The sequence below is a fragment of the Lepidochelys kempii genome, chromosome 2 (genome assembly GCF_965140265.1).
Source record: "Lepidochelys kempii isolate rLepKem1 chromosome 2, rLepKem1.hap2, whole genome shotgun sequence".
Taxonomy (NCBI): domain Eukaryota; kingdom Metazoa; phylum Chordata; order Testudines; family Cheloniidae; genus Lepidochelys; species Lepidochelys kempii.
Genome location: NC_133257.1, coordinates 112,225,831 through 112,249,612, shown reverse-complemented (window position 1 = coordinate 112,249,612; position 23,782 = coordinate 112,225,831). Strand labels below are relative to the sequence as shown.

The 23,782-nt window shown below is 41.2% G+C and overlaps 1 protein-coding gene across 15 annotated transcripts in view; it reads left to right on the top strand.

Annotated features, from left to right (window-relative positions):
• The window catches only part of ATXN1 (ataxin 1), a 279,929-nt gene that overhangs the window by 160,983 nt on the left and 95,164 nt on the right, over positions 1 to 23,782 (top strand). For 14 of the 15 annotated variants that reach the window (XR_012157326.1, XM_073331975.1, XM_073331971.1 and 11 more), the window contains one exon: positions 1,457 to 1,580. The gene's annotated coding sequence lies outside the window, so the exon portion shown is untranslated. Of the gene's footprint in view, positions 1 to 1,456; positions 1,581 to 6,063; positions 6,217 to 23,782 lie in introns of those variants that run through there. The other variant, XM_073331979.1, reaches the window with a different exon arrangement.

Genomic DNA, 23,782 nt, shown 5'->3' with positions numbered 1-23,782 from the left:
GGACCTGGGGCAAGAAGAAATTCTAAATTCTTCTTAAAATCAAGGAGAGCTGTTTAATGTTAAATATTCCTTGGTAGTGAGTTAGTTTGCAGGTCCACATTCTGCATTAAAGATCAGTGAGAAGTAGTAGTGTAATTTGATTGTCTATCTGTCTGCCTGTCTACAGTATTTATAGTATGTCAATCAGCACAGTATCTAGATGCATGAAATGTGAACTATTTAAAGACACCCATTTCAAGGAGTCACAAACAATTTTGTGGGAGAAAATGAAACTAGGAATAGGTAGGTAGACCCATGATCAGAAGTAAGTGGACGCCTAAATCTTTAATTGATGGAAGGTGTGCTCAAGTCAGCCCCTGCTGACCAGTAAGCATATTTTCAGTGTTCTCTTTGGGACTGCAGCCTGGTGGTTTTGCTGGACCCTGATAAAAAGTTTGAGCCCTGCCAGTTCTTCTTGAGAAGTGCAAAATGGCTGTTAGCCTACCAGAAACTGCTAGCAAATACATGTGTGTCTGTCATACAATCTTCCACTTGTATTCTGTGTCATAATTTACACTTGGAAAAAGGATTTGGCAAGACCTGGGGCTGAAACTCTAGTTTGGCACTTAAAATGGCATGTTTTTCATATTCCCCAAACCCATTTATGCAAGTTCTTAAACCTCAGGTATGTGTATCAAGGGTACAGTAGGTCAGAAAAGTTGGTCAGAGTTGGCCTAAGAAGAGATGTTCCTGGCTCAGGTCACATATAAAAAGAAAAAATACTATCAAAAAATTCAGGTGTGGAAAATACTCATTAGGACAGAAGTACAGCTTTAGTGTGTGTGTGTTTTGGTTTGAATACTCCCGAAGTGCTGCTGCACTTTGTCACTTTATAGTGTGTGTGTGTGTGTGGTGTTCTTTGTGGGTGGGTCTGAATGACATCCAAGTGGAAAATTTCACAGTACAACAAACATGTGCAGTGTGTTTGCTGCTGCAAATGGAATAGTATGATGTAGACACGTGACATATTCCAAATAATGGCCCTGATCCTGCAGAATCATTGGTGGGTGTGGACACTTACAGCTCCACAGAATCCCCAGTGATGGGATTCAGTGGAAACATAATAATCCACCAGTGTGGATCCAATCGGGGCTTAATATCAAACAACAATGAGTAGTGTTTTCCCCTCTCACCATGGTAACAAAAATATCCTAGAATTGTTTTAATTATGAATTAGCTTCAGAATCAGACAGTTTGTGGAATAACTGTTCTGTGCTTTACTTGTTGGTAACAAGAGGGGCTCTTTACATTCTGGATCAGTGTTTGATGCACAATCTATAGTGGATTCTCCATATCAGCAGCTCATTAAACTGCATTTGGTCCAGTGAGCTATAGAAATCAGCTGTTCATTTGTTAGGCAATTGTCTGGATTCTTTTCTCTTTCTTCCTCACCTGTTTTTGTTTTTGTTTTTTTCAGATATTTCTTACATTATTTGGAAAAGAGAAGGCACCGGGGACCTGCAAACAATCAGGCTGCTTCTGAAAAATCTTTATGATAAAGGATAATCCAGGATTCCCTGTAGAAGAACATAGTGAATGATGTGAGTTAACAACTACAGTATGGTCGTTTGTAATTATGTCCTTTGAATGGATTTCAATATTTTGCTGTTCGGTTGGGACCTAAGTCCTATGAGGTGTTGAGCACACATTGTAAGTTGCTGAGCACCTGTAACTCCTTTGACATCAAAAGGAGTTTGGGTTAAGTTACTAGCCCAGACGTTGCACTTCATTATTTAAATTATGCTGTTGAGGCAGAGGCGAGGCACCTAAAGAGTGACATTGGGTTACTTTTTCCTCAGAGTGGTGTCATTTAGAGTGCTGCAGTTAGTGACACTGCTGTCAGTTTGATAGCTAAATGAATAAATTCTGTTCATTACTTGGCAGATTAAAAAGAAAAAAAATGCTCAGGACTAAAGTTTATTATCCAAGACCTCAGTTCAGGAGTTACACACCCACACACATTTTATTTAAATCGTTTGGCCATTATCGTATTAGAGGAACACAAATGTGGGGTGCCTTTCTGAACTTACACTGAAAACTGGAATTAATACAATATTTTGAGCAGGGCATTGTATTAGATTTAATGTGATTTTAAAAATAGCTCCTGTATAAATTCTTCACTCCCCTCATCGCATGAACATCCATCCACATGAATCAGAGTCACATTTACATATGCTCTTCAAGGGGAAGAATAGCCAGGCAGTTAAGGTCCTGCAGTGCAGAACTGCAGAGTCTCAATGCATAGATGAGACAGTGGTGTAGGGAGGAGAGTTTTAGGTTTATTTGGAACTGGGGAACCTTTGGGGAAAGGAGGAGCCTATATAGGAAGGATGGGCTCCACCACAACCAAAGCAGAACCAGATTGCTGGCATGTAAAATTAAAAAGGTTGTAGAGAATTTTTTAAACTAATGATTGGGAGAAAGCTGATGGGCGTGGAGGAGCACACGGTTCAGGAGGAGACATCCCTTAGGGATGAATTTATTCAAGGAGGAACTGTATATCCTACTAAGTAGGACAGAAAAGAAGTTGGTAAAACACAAGTAGAGGCTAGTGAGGAACAGTCAAATGTAAGAGTCCCATTTAAATACAACACATGAAGGCAAGCAACAGGAATTTTCCTCCAGAGCAGATTGGAAGAGGCCCTGGAGGCTTTTCGCCTTCCTCTGTAGCATGGGGCACGGGGCACTTGTTGGAGGATTCTCTGCTCCTTGAAGTCTTTAAACCATGATTTGAGGACTTCAGTAGCTCAGACATAGGTGAGAGGTTTATCGTAGGAGTGGGTGGGTGAGATTCTGTGGCCTGCATTATGCAGGAGGTCAGACTGGATGATCATGGTGGTCCCTTCTGACCTTAATATCTATGAATCTGTGAAACAGAATATAGATAAAACGTACAAGTGCTTGTATACAAATGCTAGAAATGTAAATACTAAGATAGATGAACTAGAGTGTGTGGCATTAAATGAGGATATTGATAGTTGTGGCAGAAACTTAGTGGAATGAGGATAATTAATGGAACATGGTAATATTAGGGTACAACATATAAAGAAATGACAGAGTAGGTCGTGCTGGTGGGGAGTGGCACTATATGTGAAAGAAAGTGTAGAGTCAAATAAAGTAAAAATCTTAGATAAATCAAACTGTACTATAGACTCTCTAAGAATAGAAATTCCATGCTTGAACAGTAAGAGAGTGGCAGTAGGAATTATTGCTGACCACCTGACCAGGACAGTGACCGTGAAATGCTCAGAGAGAGTAGAGAGGTTACAAAGGCAGAAAACACATTAATAATGAGGGATTTCAGCTATCCTCATATTGACTGAGAATATGTCACCTTAGTAAGGGATGCAGAAATAAAATTTCTAGACACCAAAAATGACTGCTTCTTGGAGCAGCTAGTCCTGGAACCCACAGTCTATTATAATTCCTTGATAGAGTCAACAAGCATATAGACAAAAGTGATCCAGTCAATTATAGTGTACTTGGACTTTCAGAAAGCCTTTGACAAGGTCCCTCACCAAAGACTCCTAAGCAAAGTAAGCAGTCATAGGATAAGAGAGAAGGTCTCCTCATGGATTAGTAACTGGTTAAATGATAGGAAGCAAAGGGGAGGAATAAATTATCAGTTTTCGCAGTGGAGAGAGGTAAATAGCAAGGTCCCCCAAAGATCTGTACTGGGACTTGTGCTGTTCAACATATTCATAAGTCATCTGGAAATGGGGGTGAGCAGACAATACAAAATTACTCAAGATGTTTAAGCTGACTGTGAAGAGTTACAACGGGATCTCATTAACTGGGTGACTGGACAACGAAATGGCAGATGAAATGCACTGATCAACTGTGAATTTCAAAGTAATGTGCATAGGAAATCATAATCCCAAGTACACATACAAAATGATGGGTTCTAAATTAGCTTTTGCCACTCAAAAAAAAGATCTTGGAGTCATAGTGGATGGTTCTCAGAAAAATGTCTGCTAAATGTGCAGTGGCAGTCAAAAAAGCTAACAATGTTAGAAACCATTAGGAAAGGGTTAGATAATAAAAAGGAAAATATCATAATGCCACTGTATAAATCCGTGGTACACTCACACCTTGAATACTGCATGCAGTTCTGGTCACCCTGTCTCAAAAAAGATGTATTAAAATTGGAAAAGGTGCAGAGAAGGGTAACGAAAATTATAAGGAGTATGAAACAGCTTCCATCCGAGGACACATTAAAAAGCCTGGGACTGTTCAGGTTAGAAAAGAGACAATAAAGGAGGAATATGATAGAGGTCTATAAACTCATTACTGGTGTGGAGAAAGTAAATAAGGAAATGTTATTTACCCCTTCACATAACACAAGAACGAGGGGTCACTCAATGAAATTAATAGGCAGCAGGTTTTTTAAAAAGCATAATGAAGTACTTCCTCACACAACACGCAGTCAACCTTTGGAACTTGCTGCCATAGGTTGTCGTGAAGGCCAAAAATGTAACTTGGTTCAAAAAAGAATTAGTTCATGGAGGATAGGTCCACCAATGGCTATTAGTCAACATGGTCAAGGATGCAACTCCATGCTCTGGGTATCCCTAAACCTCTGATAGCCAGAAGTTGGGACTGGGTGACAGGGAAAGGATCACTTGCAATTGCCCTGTTCTCCTCTTTTCCCTCTGAAGCGTCTGGCACTGGCCACTATCAAAAGACAGGATACTGGGCTAGCATTGGTCTTATGCTCCTGTTCTTATGCTCCTGCAGTCATTAATAAATGGTACTATTCCCATGAGGACATGTTGAAGGGAACTGTGCAAATGATCTAATGTTCACAGTATTCTAGTATGTGTTGATTGTTTTCTAGGTTGTGAGGGTGCAGTGTATGTGGAAACAAATTTGAATGTTTTTATGTCGCTTTATGGTTTGTGCATTGTTCTAATGGGTCCAAGAATAACCCATATTCTTGTCTGAGAGTAAACTTTGAGAATTCCAATGTTTGATAAGTTGCCCTTTAAAAACCTTGTTCAGAACATGCAGCAGTCTTTTATGATGATAGTGGTGTTAATAACATAGGTGTAGATTCTTCCAGAATGGGCAAGTAGCTTTTATTTGAAGTGCTTGGATTTTCTCGAAATTAGGTATGTTTAAATAATAAAAATTAAGATGAAATCCCACATCCGGTGGATTTGAGTACAACATGCCATACTTCAGCTTCACTGATAGCTGTCCAGATTTTCTTCAAAAGTTTGGAAATTCCCAGCATTCCATATTTGTAGCACATGGTGTCAATGACCTTAAGGTCTTATTTTTGTGTTTTAATCCAATTACTGCCCCAGGACTACGGTCCACAGAGTGTTGTTGGAAGTGTCCGTGAGTGTGTGTAGGGCAAAAGAATATGACTGGAAACGTGGTTTAATATTTAGATTATAAGTGAAAGTGATACCAGTGGGTTCGTTCCCCACGGGATGTTTGTCAATATTATCATGTACACATAATTTGACACTCCAGTCAAATTCAGGCAGATATGGGTGTATCGGTTACATTCCTTTCGCACTTCGAAGGTTTTCTTGCAAAGATTTATTTTGCAAGCTGATGTGCTAGGACACAGCACAGGATGGCAGTACTAAAAAAGTACTGACATGCCACGCTTTGAGGTGCTGGCAGGAAATGTTTGCTCAAGCTCCTCCACTGATTGCAACACACTAGTACTGCATGCGGCGGGGAGTGGTTCAGGTCTCCTACAGCGTGGGGCTTTTTAGGTCAAGACCATTCATATAAACTCCACCGAGAAGCTAACTGTCACCCATTACAGAGAATGTAGCCTGTGTGTAATATGCTTTCTGTCTGATTCCGTTCTGCAACACCTTACGTTTCTGAACAGTACCCAGGGCAGTGCCATTTAGAGCACATTGTGGTGATCTACTGAGGTGATATCGAGGCTCATGTTGGAAAGGAAAAATAGTATGCTTCTTGTCAGGTGCAAATGAAGAGAAAGTGCTCCTGGCCACAGCTTTTACCTGGGCATCCAGGAGCAGTTGCTTTTGAGGAGCCATTGATGACTGATGGAAAGCACTTTAAATGTCACCTGACTTTGTATCTGGTCACACTTTGTTTCAGCTTGGAGAACTGTGCTACAACAGCTTGGCAATCAGCCAGTCGCTCTGCCTTCTAACAAAGAGACCAGAATACATGAAACAGGGATTGGTAATTTTCTTAGGAAATATCAGCACATAAATGTTTTAATTAAAAATATCGTTGTTCTCTGTCCTCATTAATTTCAGTGGTGTGCTCTCTTGTTAGGAGGTGTGTTGAGAGCAATCTGTCCTTTCACATTTTGAACAGTAGCTCTTCTGTTTCTTATAATCCCATTATTTCACTACCAGTCACATTTCAGAGCAAAAACTCAGTGAGTTGGGATCAGCACATTGAATCCACCTAGAAACGGTTTCATTGGCATCATTTTTCTCCCTCCCTTCCTTCTTTTCCCTCCTCCTTTTCCCTCATTTGGATTAAACAAATTTCTTTACAGTTTGCTTGCACAAATTAAGTCCACACAGTGCCTTTGCAGAGAGAAATGGAGAGATCATGAAAGTCCCTTAGGCAGGAATGTTATTTCATTCAGTACAATAATACGAGGGAAAGTTTAGGTTTTTTGCTGCAGTGTGTCTGGTACCTTGTATTTTCCAACATAAAATTTCCAATTAATATTTTCCTGGTAGTAGTCAAATGGGCTGAAAGAATGTATTTTGTTTAAACACTGAAAATATATTCCCCTACCCCCTAAGAAGCAGCAAGTAAATCTCCCTGTCTGCCTCAAAAAAGGTGTGTCTTTACCTATTTGCACTTGAGCGAAAACCTCTGGTATGGCTTATGGGAACGGGAAAATAAACGTCTAAATCATCTGTGTGGCAATAAGTTAAATACCCTCATTTTCTCTCTCTGGTTCTGTCTACACTGCAGTTAAACACCTGTGGCTGGCCCATGTCAGCTCACTCAGGCTATGGTGCTATTTAATTGTGGTGTAGACGTTCGGGCTCGAGCTGGTGAGTGGGTCCCAGAGCCCAGGCTTCACCCTGAGTCCGAACATCTGCACCGTAATTAAACAGCTCTGTAGACTGGGAGCCTGAGTCAGTTGACATGGGCCAGCTGGGGGAGTTTTATTGCCAAGTAGAGATACCCTGTGTTTAGCTTTTACTTGGAGCAAACTAGAGGTGGCCAGCTAGTAAACATCCCTGGTCCTTTGCTGTGACAAGCCTTTTAATGCTTGACTTCAATGGGAATTTGCCTGAGAGAGCACTCTGTCAGTCTGAGTAAGGATTTTAGGACTTACCCCCTAAAGTTTAGAGCCGGTGCTGTTTCATTTTCAGTATTATGCTATCCCTTCCCTACTCCTTACCCCTCACCAGTCCCTTCACGCTGGGCCTCCCTTATCCATACTTCACCCTCACTCCTCACTGTAGGTTGTTTTTTCTGCCACCTTAACCTACGACAGGGACTTTCCATGAACAGCTCCTTCCGGAGATGTCAGCGCTGCTTTCTGACTTGACTGGCAGGGATCACTGAAGTCCAGGAACACCCTTTCCCTGAAGCGCCACCTTCTTCGCATGTGTTCAGCCTCCCACTTGTGCAGCGGCAGCAGCCCCCTGAAGAGGAGGCATAAACCTGAAGCATAAACAAATTGTGAAAGGAATATGCTAATGGGCCTTGCCCAGTGGCACTTTGAGTGCAGCTTGATCCGCGAGACTGGATTGCTGCATTGTTGGGAAAGATGCGCAGTTTTGTACTCTGACAATGGCAAGCTCTACAGACCTTGAAAAGTCAGTGGAAAGTTTTGACACACTGTTGAACGTTTTGAATGTGCTTGTTTCTCAACTCCTTTTGCATCTGTATTCTAACCACTTCAGGGCTTTAGATGGAATTTACCAGGCTACCAACAAAGAGAGAGAACTGTATGTTTCCCTTCTTGCAAGCAAGTGCCCTGTACGTGCCATTTCGTATTTATAGGGATAGAGTAGAAAGCAGGAACTGCCATCATTTGAAAAATGTCTCTCTGAAACAGCAGTAATTTATTCTTAGGCTTTATTCTTGATTAAGAGCTACAGACAGCTGCAGCTTCCCTTTAAATAGCAATAGCCTCTATAAGCATGCGATACATTGGGCTTCAGGTTTCTGGCATTTCTCTGCCAAAAATCAGGAGTATTTCTCACCAAATAAATGTTCGTTCAGAAAGCCCTATTTCCTGGCTTTTATTTTACAACACCTGCTTTCAATGGACAGATTAGAACAGCTCAGACTGGCCAGTTGGGAGAGGAAGTTGAAACTGTCTGGCTCTCTTTTGGCATAAAGAAATCTGTAACAGTAAGTCCAGGCCTAAGTTTTGGCAGCTCTTTGTCTGGTAAATATTGGTTTAAAGTGAAAGCTTCGGAAATACAGAACAGCTACTGTACATATAGACAGATGAAATAGGCTGTTGCGAATTATGAGGTGGTGATTCCATCAAGAGAGTCTGATGATGTCATAAAGCCCAGACACTCATTTGACTCAGCAGTACCCAGACACCTGCATCCATGTCTGCACTGCCCCCCTAAACTCCTCTGCTGCTTCTCCAGACGCCCTTTCTCCTGCCTGCTGCCACCCAAAGTCCCAATTTCCTACCTTTCCTTCTCCCTGCTGCTTTTTTCAGACTCTGCTGCTGTGCTTCCTCCTTCAGTTTTTCAATTGCTCATCTGCCTCCCTGCCGCGTTCCACTCAGTGCTGCCAGTGCCTGCCACTTCAGTGAAAGGCTTTGCTGTTGCAGCAGCACTAGTTGGTTGAGTCTCATAATTCAGGGGTGTGAGGTTGCCCTCATAAATTACGGGATTTTTCCCCCCTGTATTCATGGCTTGCAGTTTGCAATCCATGTATTAAAGTAATTTTAAGTTAGAGCATTCATTACTTTCCCCTTGCTTTCTTCTTGGCCTATATAGCTTCCAAAAAACTGAGAAGTTACAATTTCTCCAGGGCTAAAATCCAAGTCTTTGATAGGCAGGTACAGTGCCTGGGGCCACTACATGTTGCTACTGGTTGTCAGCATTGTAAAACTTATCCTGCAGAACAAAGAAAGTAGGGCACAGAGGTTGTTCTTTTCTCTTACTATGGCAAGCTCTAGTTTCTCGCTTTCTCATGCCTTTTCTTCCTTGTCCTCCAAGCAAATGGCTGTAAGTTTAGGACTCCTGTGTTTGTGGTGAGGACAGGTTTTGCCTGAGCAAACAGATATTTTTGGCAGTCACTTCAGCTTTTGGCTGTCAGTCTTGTTTCGTGACCTCTCTTTCAGGAGAGCAGGCAATGATAGTACATTGGATCAAGTAAGCAAAGTAAGTAAGGTAGGTTAGTTTGTTAATTGTTATAGTGTGTAGGGGATTGCAGTATGGTCTGTGAGTGAAATATGGCTTATGAAATTTGACAGCGTAGCCTGTGCTTGCTCTCCTTTTTCATGTGCTGCTGTGATCTGTAGAGGCTCCAGGTCCTAGGATGCAGTGTGCTTTGGCCCAAAAGGCCTTCTACTCAGATCAAGCTGGAGCACTATGAGAGCACTATAGGCTCGATACACCACACTAGTGCATTAAAGTGCTCCAGTTTACATGAATTACACATGGTGCTTAGCTGAACAAAGCTTGGGTGCCTCTGCTGTTCAGCTACAAATTTTGTCTCCATTCTGCATCATCTTCTTGTCATCACGGTGATGAATCCTGGTCACGTGCCACCTGAGGCACATTGTGCATATGCTAAGAAGACGACTGATTGTAGTACTGCTGCGTTTGTGCAGCTCTATTGGTGATCTATTTCCCTATGCTCATAATGACGCTGGTAGTACCTAGCAACATGCCAGGGCTACTGTAAAGGCTGTCGCAAGAAAGGAATGTAAGTTAAGCTCGCTCATAAGAGAATTTTCCACTTTTCTGTGCTGGGCGTGCATCCAAAAGGAGAGGTTGATGTCACTGGTGTGCTAGTTACAAGGGATCATGGACCAATGAGTCCTGCTAGTAGAAATACTATTCCATTGAGAATAACATGCTCATTCATGTCTATTACAGATTTGTTTGCAGCCTGCCAGGTGTGCTGACCTCATCCTGTATGTGTTGTGTAAGGATGGTATATGATCTCAGAGAAATTGGTGGTATCTGTGTTTCTTCTGACTGAGTTTCATGTTTCTGGTTGTTAATCAGCATTGGTGTTCAGCGTTACGGACACTGACAAATGTTTCTAATGCATCTGGTGGCACAGAGGTCAAGAGAGAGATGATGAAGCAGCAAGTTACCAGGATTGCTCTTGGCTTCTTTCCCTGTCGACATGTCAGAGCTAGAGACAGATCGACATAACCTAAGGATATGTAGTCTTTCATTTGGCTATAATGGATTCTCCAAGCTCCTCTTTAAATAACAAAGCTGTTCTTCCTATTACCACAAATCAAGTTTACTGCAATCAGTTACAATAAAAAAGGTCTGTTTAATTTTATTTTTGTATGAGGATGGAAGAGGATCTTATGGACTGCCCATTAGTTGCCAGGCTAGTTAGCCTTCACTCTGAACTGGGGTGCCCTAGTAGTTCTCTTTCTTTCACTGCAGTGTAGGTTTCAGTCATCTTTCAATAGTGAACTCTGCTGAAGAATTAAAAAATTAAGGCCAATAAAAATGTCAGGCAGGCCTGGTAGGAAAGTTGGTATGTCTGGACTGAAGTATAGGATGCTGGCTTTCTTGGTAAGTGTAAATTTGTGAACAGAGGTGATGTGTGAGACACAATATGAGAGGGAAACCTCAGAAAGGCACACCACCAAAAAATGGTGCTTTAAGCTTTAATCCGTGAGCAGCTTGTTTCTTTGGCAAATGTACCATGTTTCCTCAATGTCCTGCTTCAGCATTTCTGATGTAATTAATTTACAAAAACAAACCTGAGGTAACACCAAGTTTGTGTGAGATGGAAGTGAATTTGATGCTCAGTGAGGGATAATTGACAGGAGGAAGTGTAGTGCAGGGAGACGACTGCAGCAGCTGACACATTATACTTTGTGTTTGTTTGGGGTTGAAGGGTTGGATGGGGACTGTGTGTTTGTTTTGCTTCGAGATCATGAGTTTTAGGCAGCTCTGTTAAAAGTAAAATTAACTCCTGTTGAACTGAAGCCAAGCAGTGTATCTTCCTCATGCACTCAGATTCCAGGATTAAGGCAACACCTCTTAGATCCATTTCATGTTTAACTGATTTTTTTTCTTTTATTACAAGCTAAATTACGGTAAATTTAATTCCCCACTGGGCAGACAGACAGCAGCGTAGATACAGGTACAAGTTCCATTCCCATTACAGTTAACTAGTGAAACCCATCAAACTGCAGATGTTTGGCTTGGAAAATCTTCTTCCTATTCCTGATCTTGTTTGCAAAAAGAGAGTGAGCTTCTGTGTCCACCATCCTAACAGTGGTGCCTTGTGTTAAATTAATTGAAGCAAGTGGTCTTCATTAGGTCAGGTATTGCTTTGATTCTGATCTAGTTCTCTCTTTCCTACAGGCACCCTTAGACTTTCCCACTTCTAAATCACTTTGTCCATCTGGTTAGTGTTTTGATTTGGCGAAGTACCATAAATTTATAGCAATTAATATAGTGTTCCCTTCTTCCCCTTCATCTGCCAAAACACTTGGGATGCTGTACAACAGAATAAAAACAAGTACAGGACAAACATTATAAGAGAGTACCCTCTGAAAAAGAACGTACAACGAAAACTGTTGTGTTGTAAACTTCAGCACATACAACACGGCAGTAAGCATCATGTATTGATCTGTAAGCCTCCTGCAGTTCTTGGCTCAAGAAGAGGCCATGGGAACTGACCCATCATTTTCTTTCACCTTGCTTCAGCTGTAGTTCAGTGAGTAAAAAGGGTCAGATATTGAAGGTTTACCAGATGGCATATCAAGAAGCAGTCTCAGGAGACCTGGTGAACTGCAATCAGGGCACGCAGTGTTAGGGAAAACACTGAACAAGCACCCATACACCTTGTAATAGCCCTCTTCTGTGCCCTCCCCCAGACCAACAGAGACTGTTTGGCCAAGTAAGATCCTGTCACTGCTGACAAATATGGATTTTCTGTTATGGTTCTTATTCTAGACATGATGCTTTGGAGTTCCAAGAGGGCAGAGGATGGGTGAGGAACAAGAAATCCTAGACAGACCATAACAATTGATGGAAAAGGGGAATGAAATTTAAAGGAGTTTGATTTTTTTTTTTTTTACAGCCTTATACCCCACTCTTCGAATCATCATCCCACACCACCAGGTGCATAAGGCAGAAATCAATTGGCATCCCTATCCTAGTATGTTTAGATGCAATATTGCCACTTCAGCTACCCACTTCAGCCATCCTCCAAGAACTGCAGAAAATTGGCCAACGGCTTAGGTTGGGTCAGGCAACCTAGTTAGTTATCTGTGTACCTCCCCCACAAATGGGATTCTTATCAAATGAAAATTTAGAAATCGCATTCATGCTTCACCCAAAAATAGGGCACCGTAGCTAACTGAAGGCTATGTTAAAGACCTACTGTATCTCTTCACCCATTGTTTTTACACGTAAGATTCTATTCTAATGAAGCTGATTGTGTGTTAGTTTTATCTGCTTAGGACAAAATGCTGAGAGAGATTTGAGATGTTTTGCTTTGTAAAGGTTGTTAATATTTTGACTCTGATGGTAATTTAGGGTTACATGATAAAACCAGGGGTGAGTAATCGTTACGATTTGGTATTTTAATATATTCCCAATTCTAATTGTGCTCATGAGCATTAAAAAGTAGATAGGTTTGTTATAAAACGTTGCTTAAAAGAAAGTTATTGAGCATACTGGAGCCAGTTTTCAAAAGTTAATAACTGAACAGCTTTGGTCACTTTAAAATAAATGACAATGACAAAAACTAAAACTACTTGCTCAGCATAGTAGTGTGCTGGAAATGGCCTCTTGCTTTCTGCTTTGTTCCCCTGACTGGCACCTTCTTGAGAAGTGCAGCTGGGAATGAATAGGTGTGTGTGGGGGGGGCGGGGTGTGTGTGTGTCGTCAGTCATCATGTGTCTCGGAATGTAAAAAGTGATCACAAAAAGCCCAGAACTTGCTGTTTTTGGCAAGTAATTTATTTTGGTTGCTTGACTTCCTGATTCTTCTCACTTAGAGGGTGCATTAGTGTTTGGTGAATCAAGCCCATAGTGTGATACTTAGGCCTCTTTTTGGACCATCTTGTAAAATGGATCGTCCTTAGGATATCATGTCAGCACTAGAATGGACAAGTAGCTGTGTTGTATTGTTTGGGACTGGCAGTTGCAGCTTCATTCCAGGATGGGGTTCATGATCTGCGGTCATGAAGGGTCTGAATGCACTGCAATAAAACACCTGTGGCTGGCCTGTGTCAGCTGGTTCGGGCTGCAGGGCTATAAAATTGCAGAGTAGAGGTTCAGGCTTCGTGGGGGCCAGCCAGAGGAGTTTTATTGCTGTGTAGACGTGACTTAAGTCAGTGGATAGGATTTTGAAAGAGTGGAGAAAGCTTTGTTAACTGAAATGGCTGGGTCGGACTCAAAGAGGAAGAGTTTGCTGTTCTAAAACATAGCACACATTTTAGACATTCTTATCAGAGCACTCAGTTAAGCAGTTATGTGGAATACTGATAAAGTAATGTGTGATAACAGGCTTCGTAATTTAAAATGCCCAAACTTGGCATGTGCTATAGTAATATAAAGTAGTAACACCAATGAGACTCGAGTTTTGGAATTCCTGGTTCTGCTTACTTGCTTCACTAACAGATCATTGCATAAACATTGACTTAATGCCTTCTATACTAGAGAGATATGCATTTCTGTCAGAAGGGATGTTTGGTCTAGGCTGGTTCTGCATAGTCCCATATGGGAGTAGCTAATATTAGCTGGTCTTTAAGGAGAGGGGAAAAGCTAACATTTTACTTTATCACCAGTGGATTTGCTGGAAGTCTGTTTTATGTAAACCACATCAGTAAAAATAGTATGTAGATGATTTTTCTATTTAATTGTAGAATCTCACCTGTGTCCCCTCTGAAAGCTGATGATAGATTTCACTGAACTGGCAGATAGGAGTTTACCAGGAAGCATTAAGTGGACAACTTGTTCAAAGCACTGTCTTAAACTGACCCTCAGTCAGGATTTAAGAATACAAACAACAACTGGGTAGAAAGCGGTAGGTGAATGAATGGATCGCCAGGGTGAGGATGCAAACGTCAATTTATATATAAAGCTTTTATTTCACTCTTCAAAATGAGCCCACCCCTTTATCACCCTGAGTACAGAGGATGAGTTTCTTGATTACAAACTTGGGTCATGATGCTACCAGATGATCTGTGCAGGCACAGTGGGCTGCCTATTTATCTTGTCAGGACTGGAATGCTGAAGCAAGAGAGCAGTGCTTCTCCATCGTCAAAAAGAGAAACTAGAAAGCAGATAACTGACCTTGTGTTGGCAAAGGCTAGCTCCAAAGGTAACGCTTAAAAGTAATGCTAGGTGTTTTTCAAAAAAGCCTTTCAACAAAATAAACATAATTACAGCAACATGGACCTTCTTAAAAGGGCTACCTTCAAATGGTTTACTGATTTGGTTAGTATTTTAAGGCTTGAGCTCTAATGCAGGCCAGGGGCTATAATTTTTTATTCCTCCTGCTTCAATACTTCAGAATGTTGTAAACGGTAAAGCACTCTGTCCAATTCACTGTCTGATACTCAAACCGGATATGATTTCACTGTTGCTGAAACTGAAAATTGACTTATGCAAAACTCAGTTTTGTGTCTATCATATGGCCCTTCAAGACCCTGGATATGGGTCTCGAACAGTCCATGTGTCTGGAACATGTGTCAGTGGAGCCCCGATCTTGGGAGCACTCCCTATGCAACTTGACATAGATGAATCAGCAGAATTCTGAAATTCTGCCCTTGATTACACCTTTGTGTACCCTATTTACTTCAAAGAGGGCTGCAAAGATCTAACTGTCAGAAGAATTTGGCCCCTTGTGATGAATAAAGTTGCAAAATAATTGCAATGTGATGTTGGGGCGAAACATGGTGAGTTTTCATTTGTGACGTTTTATTAATACGTGATGGTAGAGACCTATTCCATGGTACTCTTTCATATAGCTTTGTGTATAAATCTCAAGATCTCTTATTTGTTTTGTTTCAAATTTTAAAATTCACCTTTCTAACAAATAAGCATAAATAAGTATTTCTGCACATAGACTTAAAAAAAAGAAGAAATGAGGGAAAGTGCTTTTTAAATATTGTTATTTAAAGCAGTCCCTTTTCATTTGTGGGGAAAAAGAAAAAACTGTAAATCTCCAGCCCTGGTCAGATTTAGTTAAATAGCATTAAACATGGTCAGATTAAGTACAGATTAAGCCATAACTGAAGTTAGAACAATGTGTCTTTGAGGGAGTTTCTCTTGGAGTTTTAAGTAGAGTTGGGCAAAGGAAAAAGCTGGCATATGGATCCAAACTTTCCAAAATCTGCTGGTGTTTAGATCCAATTATTTGGTTTTGAGATACACTAAACGCCAGCAAAGCAAAGCAAAGTTAGGATCCAGATCCCAACTTCCTCAATGTTCAGAGTTGCTTAGATTTGAGTTTTGATTCAGGCCCAACTCTAGCTTGAAGAGACCATCTTGTGCTTTTGTCACAAATATAAAGGGAAGGGTAAACCCCTTTGAAATCCCTCCTGGCCAGGGGAAAGCTCCTCTCACCTGTAAAGGGTTAAGAAGCTAAAGGTAACCTCGCTGGCACCTGACCAAAATGACCAATGAGGAGACAAGATACTTTCAAAAGCTGGGAGGAGGGAGAGAAACAAAGGGTGTGTCTGTCTGTATGCTGGGTCTTTGCCGGGGATAGACCAGGAATGGAGTCTTAGAACTTTTAGTAAGTAATCTAGCTAGGTATGTGTTAGATTATGATTTCTTTAAATGGCTGAGAAAAGAACTGTGCTGAATAGAATACCTATTTCTGTCTGTGTATCTTTTTTGTAACTTAAGGTTTTGCCTAGAGGGGTTCTCTATGTTTTGAATCTAATTACCCTGTAAGGTATCTACCATCCTGATTTTACAGGGGGGATTTCTTTATTTCTATTTACTTCTATTTTTATTAAAAGTCTTCTTGTAAGAAAACTGAATGCATTTTCATTGTTCTCAGATCCAAGGGTTTGGGTCTGTGGTCACCTATGCAAATTGGTGAGGCTTTTTATCCAACATTTCCCAGGAAAGGGGGGGGTGCAAGTGTTGGGAGGATTGTTCACTGTTCTTAAGACCCAAGGGTCTGGGTCTGTAGTCACCTAGGCAAATTGGTGAGGCTTTTTATCAAACCTTGTCCAGGAAAGGGGGGGGGTGCAAGTGTTGGGAGGATTGTTCACTGTTCTTAAGACCCAAGGGTCTGGGTCTGTAGTCACCTAGGCAAATTGGTGAGGCTTTTTATCAAACCTTGTCCAGGAAGTGGGGTGCAAGGTTTTGGGAAGTATTTTGGGGGGAAAGACGCGCCCAAACAGCTCTTCCCCAGTAACCAGTATTAGTTTGGTGGTGGTAGCGGCCAGTCCAAGGACAACGGGTGGAATATTTTGTACCTTGGGGAAGTTTTGACCTAAGCTGGTAAAGATAAGCTTAGGAGGTTTTTCATGCAGGTCCCCACATCTGTACCCTAGAGTTCAGAGTGGGGGAGGAACCTTGACAGCTTTCCTTGTCTGTTTTTTGTATCCACGTGTCATATCCTGTCTCGTCAGATACTCAGATTATGATCAAATGTCAGGATATGTGTACAGTGCCTAGCACAATGGAGCCCTCCCTGACCTCTGATTGGGGCCTTTAGTCACTATCACAATACTAATAGTAAATAACAACAGAAAACCCATTGACTAATTGTTGAGTTATCTAAGGGAAAGGTACACGCTAGAAACAAGTCTTCTCTCTTGAAATGAGTGTGACATCTCTTGGTTTCTACAATATCTTTGAAATTCTTCTCTTTGTCTCCTTCCTACCAGTTAAGAGACTAGTAAATGCCCAAGTTCTGTCACTTTACTAACACAACCTTTTGCTTTCTGGCCTCCTACTATTCCTCAGAAGCTGCTGCTTCCATTTTCTTTTCATGCTGCTCTGACCATGTCGTCTTATCACTCTTGGTTCAGTGGCTTTCCTCTTCTTCTTCTGCATAAAGTTCAAGCTCCTTTTCTTCAGGGCATCCATGTCTCACCCGGCAACTTCACCTCAGCACTCCTACCATCCCATATCCCGCCGCTCCCCGCTACTCTTTTAGTAAATATGCCCTTTGTTTCTGTTACTCCTATCTAACGTTTTTGTCTTCATCCCACTGCTTTCCACTTAATGTAGATTAAGTTCCCTCATTCTCCTCCTTACATCCATTTGCATTGTGACACGTTGCAATTACGATGACCACCCGCCGCTCCAATTCTATATTTTATTACCTTATATTCCGTATTGTACCAGCTTGTGTCTTTATAGTGCTTGCCTATTGGTGCACAGAAGCTGTTTATTTGTTTGGCACAGCTCTCCTACTTTATATTGCTTTGTACACTGATGGCACTATAATAGTAGTAATAAAATTGTGGGAAGGCTAATGCATTATCTCATGTTTAGCAACTCCTGTTGTAGGGAGCATGTGTTTATTTTGTACGCTTGGATGCTGTTTTTAGCTAGTACTGTATATTAAAAAGAGATATTTAAATTTGACTAACCAATCTTCATGGCTGAGAGAATAAGCATCAAAAGGTATGTGGGAGCTGCTGTCTGAGTGATACCAGTACTTTGTGTCTTGCATTTGGTGATATATGTAGCTTTGACTCAGAAGTTTCCATTGATCTATGAACCCTGATAATGTCAAGATAGTTTACTTTGGGGAGAGACTCTAGTACAGTAATAAAATTCAGCTACTGACTAGTAAGCTTGAATAGAGCCCTGCACGGATACAAAATTTGTATCCGCATCCAATCCGTGATCCGCAAACATGGTCCACGGATATGGATATAAAGTGGATATCCACAGATTTGCAGGGATCTAAGCATGAGCTCTTTTTTCACAAAAGGAAGGTGATTTGCAAGTTGAATTTTGGGCAGGAAATATTTGTGAAAGGACTTTATCCTTTCATCTGGTGTGTAAAAAAGTGAGCAGCTCACCATGGCCTCTTTAGTTTCTGGCCCAAAGAGCTTACAATCTGTACATGTAGATTGGCTCCTAAATCAACCTGTGTTCTTAGTCAGTTTGTAACAAATTACTTCAGGTTTATCCTGCTGTGGCTCGTTGTAATGGATGAGCAAACATACATTAAGTATCCACATGAACTTTTGTTCAAAACCCAAAACTTGAATCAAACTGAACTTTTTATAGAGGGTTTCAGACCTTTTGGTTATTAACCTTTCATTTATTATTGTTTTTCTTTTATTTTTGTGCACTTCTGTACATCCTTCTTTCATAAATTCATTGAAGTTGGAGGTGCAAAAGATCTGTTAATTTAAGTCAGCCAGTCCATTTTCCTGACAACACAGGATTGTTCCCTACAGTGTATTTTCAAGAGTTTTGACCCATCTAGTTTCAAATGTCCAGAAGTCCAAGGGTTTCCACCACTTCCTTTGAGACTACATACCACAGCCTAATAGATCTTGTTTCATCGTATTCAACCTAAGTTATTACCTCTTTAAATTTCCTCCCATAGTCCTTGTTATACCTCACACATCATCTGAAGTAATTCCTCCCTTTTTGTTGGCTATTATCATGTTCTTTTGACATTTCATTGGGGACTGGAAGCAGAAATACTGATACAAAACAAAACAGGTATTCTTACAGTATTTCCAAAATGACAGAAAGCAAGTGGCAATGGAAGCTTCATGACAAGCTGCTCTCATGAGATGTCAGCCCTGATTCTTTTGACCGAAGTATGGATTTACTATGGATAGACACCCAGACTTTTCTATGCATATACGAACCAAACACCTGAACCTTTTGTATTTCACCTCTCATTGACTGAAGTGGTACTGCAACACCTTTAATTTCTGAAATCCTCATTTTATATGTCTACCTTTAATTTCCTTCTTCCCCTCTGGCCTCATTTCTTTATCATCCTGCCTGTTCTCTCTGCTCCCCGACCACTAGATTTCCTTTTCTTTTTCATAGTAGACAATAGAGTCACGTCCCACATGGCCCCACCATCTGGAGCAACTTCCCTGACTCATGTTCCTTAGGAGATTCATCTCTTAAACCTGCCCTGTATGTGTTAAGCTTCTTTCTAATTAAACAATCATTGTCTGCCCCAAGGTTTCTAGTTTCCCTGAGCTAACTCATTTTCCTCACGACATGTAGTCTTTGCTATCCTCCTTCACTTCTGTGTTAGGCAGATGAGATATGTTGCAAGCTATATCTAATAGCAGTGTGGACATATAGGCCCTGATACAGAAAAGTGCTTAAGTGCATACTTAAGTCCATCCCTGTTTGGGACAGCCCTTAAGCACATGCTTAAATCCTTTTTTTTCCAGTAGATTTAGTTAACTTAAAATTAAGCTTGTGCTTAAATGATATTCAGAATAGGAATGTTTTCCCAAATAGTGGCCCTATACAGTATAATCAACTGTGAAGCGCATGTGATATTTTCATGTAAAAGATGCCAACGAAAAACACATGGTGTGGTAGGTGTGTAATGGAAGTTTGAAGCAGGGGAGTGAGGTATTAAGTATGATTTGAAATATGTATTCTCTCTTCTCCGAAAGAAAAACTGAAAATATCATAAAATCAAACAAAAAAATGACAGCTTTGATTTCTGGTCTGTCATTTTGAAAGTGTGGAGCATGTAGATTTACTCTTTTGTTTTACTGTGAGATTTTCAGTTCTTGACCTAGCATCCAGATTTTATACTACATTTGGCTCTCGTTTACAGAAAATGAGCTCGGTGCACATTATCTGCACTGTGTTCACTGACATGGATTGGTCTTAATAAAGCATAGGAATACGCAGCTCAGTATTTGGAGAACTGCAGATTGAACCTCCTACAGATCAATGTGGTGAAAGAACCTGATGCTAAAGACCCACTCTGAATTGTGTTACTGTATTTATAGCATTGGATGTGGGGATTACAGTCACATATCCTGCCCATATTGTTTTTAAATCAGTAACCAACCTCAGCTGCAGACCCCCAGTGACAGAAAACCTGCTTGGAGTGGGGATGTACCAGCACAAGTCAGCCACATGACCTGAGATCAAAAGTGCAAAGGGTGGGCTGATACACTGGTTGAGTGCAGCTCTTCAGCAGCTTCATATATAGGGTGAGCAGATGTACTGTTTTTAAAGGGACAGTCCCGTTTTTGGGGACTTTTTCTTATATCGGCACCTATTACCCCCCCACCCCCACCCCCTGTCCCGTTTTTTCACAGTTGCTATCTGGTCACCCTATTCATATACAGCCTGAGTGTTTGAAATCTGCTGTTCCTATAGGGAGACTGTTCCCTTCCAGCATCGCTCTCCTGCAGTCATAGGGGATTGAAAATGCATTTCCCTTTGCCCACAAGAAGAAAGCTGGCACACTGTGTCTCAAGAATTCGGGTTGTACTTTGAGTAACAGTTATTCTTAGGGAGAACAGCAATTGTGTATACACAAAGGTAGCTAACTTCAACTTTGTCTGTTCCTGGAGCAGACACCACCTCCCTTTCTGAAACCTGCAGTATGCACAGAGTCATCTAGTGGTTGAACTGCATAACTGCAAGTAACAGTCGCTTAAAGCAACCCCTGCAACACTGTATATTAATTCTGATAGCCATATATCAGTTCTGTCACATCCATATTAAACAACTTTGACATCACAGTTGCAGCCCACAGAAGCCAGCGCTATTTAACAGATTGTAAGGAGACCTGAACGGTATGGATGGGACTGTGTTACTGAGGGATAGTAAATCAATAAATTGGGCAGAATAAAGTTGCTGTGTGTCTTGATAGCACCCTTAGGGATTATTTTGTCCTTTTTCTTGGTTTGCTATCCCTATCTAAACAACTTAATCTGTACTGTTCAGGCTTCCTAATAATCCTTCTCTGCAGAGCTTTCACAATCATAATCACACCCTTCCTGCCAAAACCATAGAGCAGTGTCAGAGTCCAACCTTTGTGACATCTTAGTCTCTTCTGAGTACTGGCACCACTTGAGAATATTTTTAAGTCTGTCCGAGCGTGTGCGCATATGATTTTCAAAGTCTAAACTTGTAAGTAAAGAATTTCAACCACAACCCTAAGTTAACGGGGGGTTTGTTTTTATCCTCTTTAAAACTGATAAAGTAACTGAAGCAAATAGAGTGAATTATGGTGACTGTGCTTCCACTGTCTGTTTACTACAGTCCCTTCTGCATGGCTGTGTTTTTGTACACATAGAATAGAACCTCTTCCCCTCCCCCCCCCCCCCCGATCCCCATGGATCGCTCCTATTTTACCTCCCTTAGGGGCCCGAAGTACGGTACAGAAAATCCTCTCTTTAACAGAGGAATACAGAGTGCAGCTTCCTCTTGGGCCTATTAACTCTCTCCTTAAATTGGCTATCAGAATGGATCACAACATAAGAATTCAAGATGCTGCTTCTCACCTCCGCAGCACTCCCGGTCCCTTTGGGCTGACAATCAAGGGACCAAACTCAAGGGTTAAACTTGGACTCCTTCCTCACTAAGATGCTGCAGTTAGACTGTTGGGCCAGGCCAGAGCAGTATTTTTAGGCATTTTAGAGAAATCTGTTGTCCCTAGTGAACTATTGCGTCACTCCACGTCTTGTTCTGTAGAAAGTGTCAGCACCGCCATGCTTGTCAGGTCATTGAATGTTTCTTTGACATTGCACTTGCTGGTTTTGAGCTATGGAATATTTCTAGGTAAAGTTATCATAATACAAACTGCAAATTGAGAAGCTGAATAGTTGTGGTTAGTATGTCTATAGCAGTGATGACATGGGAAAATATTTTGTTTTTCTCCAGATGACTGTTTGAGGTTAGTTCTAGGCCATTTTGTTGTGATGTGCCAGCTAAAAGGATGGGAGCGTGACTTAGACATAAGCAGGTTTTGTTTTGTTTTTTAAAGCCCGATTAAGATTTATTGTCAAAGTAAGGGGGGTTTTTTGGTAAATAGAAAAAGTAAGAGCCACCATTTTAAAGGGGGGGAAATTGACTCCTATTCAGCACACTTGAGTTCAGCACACTTCCTAGTCTAACAAAAGAGGTACTTCATAGATTCATACAATGGCTTTGCATGGCAAGAGTGGCCAAAGTGTGGGCTTCAGAGCAAATGCAGCCTAGAGAGTTCTGCTAAGGTATTTGCAGCCACTCTTCCTTTAATACATAGATGATGTGTAGAGACAACATATACCACCATGCAATGCCTGATGCTCAAAGCCAGCTGGAGCATTGCATGGTGGAGTCTGCATCTGTGCAGGCTTCACATCTATATTAAAGTTGTGGGTGCCTAACATTTTGAAGATGATGCCATTGGACGTAATGGGGCATGGAGTACAGCCCTCCTGCTTGTACTGAATATCACACAACTCCATTAGTTATAATAGGTTCTAAGTTCACCAAAAGGAGTCACTGTGCTGTGTCAAGTATACAGTACATGGAAGATCATGGTTCCAGACCCTGCTGATAAAGAAGGAGGGTTAGCTTGGAAATGATGGTAGATATCTTCATGTCTGATGATTAAAAACAAAAGTAATTCAACTGTCACTTTCTTCCATAATAGGAGCCTTATGGCATGGGCTGCCAGTGTGTGTTAAGAGTAACATGCAAAATACAGAGCGTGTGGCTAAAGAATAGTTTCTTTTGCTTTCATCTGCCTTTGTTTCATTCTGTGCTGCAAGGATGCATTTGTGTGTGAAACAACCTGGCACATTTAGAGGGACCTTGAAACTGCTTCATTGAACCACAGCACAAAATGAAACTGAGGAACCTGGAAGGAAAGCAGAAAATGACACAATAATGAAAATTGCACTTAAAAAAAAAAGTTACAATGTTGAAAAGGTTCTGACTTTATGACAAAAAGCTAGGAAATACAAAATTATGCTGCTGCCAGTGTTTTCTTAACTAAGGTGATTTATTTGACATAAGGTGTCAGGAATCAGGCTTTAATCTGTTCCAAAGCCTCTCTAGTACTTGGACACAAAGGAGCAAGTTAGCAATGGTATATCACACTTCAATCTGAATTTGCCTTGCTTTAGTACAGCCTTAACATTCTGTCCAGGAATTAGATTGCCAGCAAAGCGCACTGAAGTGAACATTTTCCAGTCTCTAATTTTCTGTGTTTCTATGGGCAAAATCTTAGCTCATCTTATGGAGTTTTGTTGGGGGAAGAAATGGGAGCCATGGAGCTCCTCTCTAACAGTTCACCTGCCCATGAGCTGAGCCGAATATGGATTTAGCCCTATCTTGCATTCTAGGCCTGTCCACAGCATCTAATGGTGTCAGCCAGCCATGAGCAGCAAACACTTAGGGGGGCAGCACCACTACTCCTTTCTGGAGCCAGCAGTAGGGAGCTCTGGAGAGCCCTTCCCCTAACCTCGACTCTTCTGAGTCATCCTTCCCTGCATGCCTCCTTCACAATGCCAGCTGCCCGCTTTGCTCTGCTTCACTTCACAGCATTCCTCTGCACCCAGTAAGATCAGAATGTTGGAAAGCTTCATTTTAAGGGCCCTATCACAGAGTCAGGAAATCCCCTGTTTTTTTCCTACTGATTATTAAATGTTACAAAATATTCTG